Raw genomic sequence first — 1877 nt, 5'->3', positions numbered from 1 at the left:
GTGTATGGGCAAGAAATTTTAATAAAACAATATATAGCACTTCATTTCTAAAATGCAGATGTAACAAAACTTTCTGGTTAAAATTTTAAAGTTTTTAGGTAATGTAACATGAAAAAATGTCCCAATGTTCCATGCATCTTTAAAAAAAAAACCTAGAATGTATATACTCAAAAGTAATAGGAGTTTGGTAACAAGGAGTGAATCAACTTTTCATTAGGACATGGTCCCAGATGGTAATTAAGCATAAGTTGTACAGTGCTATCTATCAACATGATAAAACTAATGTTATCTGATTGGACCCTGAGTTGTCATATTTTTTATTCTCTATTGCATTTTAAACACTAGGAAATGAAGCTATAATAGTTAAAACTTATATTACAGAATATACACTAATGTTATTTCAACTTTGACATAATTAGGTTACTTTAATACTATATCATCGACACCAATTAATCCAAAATACTGTATTATCATAGTGGAAGTCTTTCTTCATGTAAAAAATACTATGTTTTGGAAAATAAATTGACACTATTCTAGTATGTTATTTGAATAAGTATTTTATTGTTTCTAAATGTTCAAAAATGCATGACCTTAAGGTAGAGCTTTGAGATATCCAGTATCCACATACCATTAGACGTGGGCATAGTGTTCGGGTGTTAAGACATTAGGCAATGTAGGTGACAAATTACTGTTCAAATGTTAACTTAATCTGAAATAGAATTTTGATACAGCATTTAAAAAATAAGATGTTATGGTTGAAAATGCCAATTTTTAGAAAGCATGTGTTAAAAATATTCAAGTTTTTTAAAAGATAGCCAAACCCCAAATTAAACATGCACAGATAATTGAGACAATGAGACACATCAGAACCCATTCTTAATTTACAATTCAATGAATCTGGATACATAATAAATTGTATATTTTAATTGACCATACAGTCGGCTGTGTTAGATATATTGCCAGTGAGATTATTTTCTGCTCCCTCAACTTTAAGAGTATATTATTCACAAGACCTGCACACTCATTTACTGCCTGTTTTTGGATCACTTCCTCAGGTTCTTCATGACTTAAACCTTGGAGAAGAAAAATTGATTCTCAACTGCCTTATAAAAATATGGTGACCCCAGCAATATTAATTTTATATACATACCATGCCAATCTCAGTGGAATCAGTTCATTAACTCTTTCAGCACAGGCTCAGTCCCTGGGACCGATCTCATAACCACTTTGTGCTTGTTATAGTTTTCATGTTATAACTTTTAAATTAGTAAGCATATACTAACAAAATTTAGCAGATTATCAGTAAACATTACAATTCTCTCATACACAAAATATAAATTTTTTTTATTAGGTTTTAAAGTTTGTTTTCTCATCCCTATTTTTTCTTTTCACATGTTGCATATCCAACATACAAAGTAATTTTCATTGTAAGATTAAAAATACTTTTATGCATCAGAAAATTTTCAAGTTTCACATGCAAAATCCTTATAACATCCAGATAGTTATTAAACATTTCTTAAGAAAAACTTTATATTTTTATCTGTTATTTTCACTAACGAATCTCTGTATGGATTTGGTAGATTTGACCGATCTTGTAACCACAATAAAAATTAGGAAACAAATACAAGTTATGCCTCTTTCATTCAAGAATAACAACAAATTATAACATGCAAAACACAAAATCTCATAACGTTATACATTTATATATATTTATTATTTTTATGATATTCACCTTTCAGCCATGCCTGGCTAACAAAACAGAAGTTACAATGATGCAGCACACATGCTCTCATGTTACCATATCCAATAATATAAAATTGACCTTTTCAAATGTCTGTCTTGGCTGTGTTTTAGTAGACTAGTATTTTGTAAAATAC

At 29.2% G+C, this 1877-nt stretch overlaps 1 protein-coding gene across 1 annotated transcript in view; it reads right to left on the bottom strand.

Annotated features, from left to right (window-relative positions):
* Positions 1–1877, bottom strand: part of LOC106460469 (nucleolar protein 58-like) — a 26418-nt gene that overhangs the window by 21725 nt on the left and 2816 nt on the right. The window lies entirely within an intron of this gene.

The sequence above is a fragment of the Limulus polyphemus genome, unplaced genomic scaffold, assembly GCF_000517525.1.
Source record: "Limulus polyphemus unplaced genomic scaffold, Limulus_polyphemus-2.1.2 Scaffold776, whole genome shotgun sequence".
NCBI lineage: Eukaryota > Metazoa > Arthropoda > Merostomata > Xiphosura > Limulidae > Limulus > Limulus polyphemus.
This window is presented reverse-complemented; position numbering and strand designations above follow the sequence as displayed.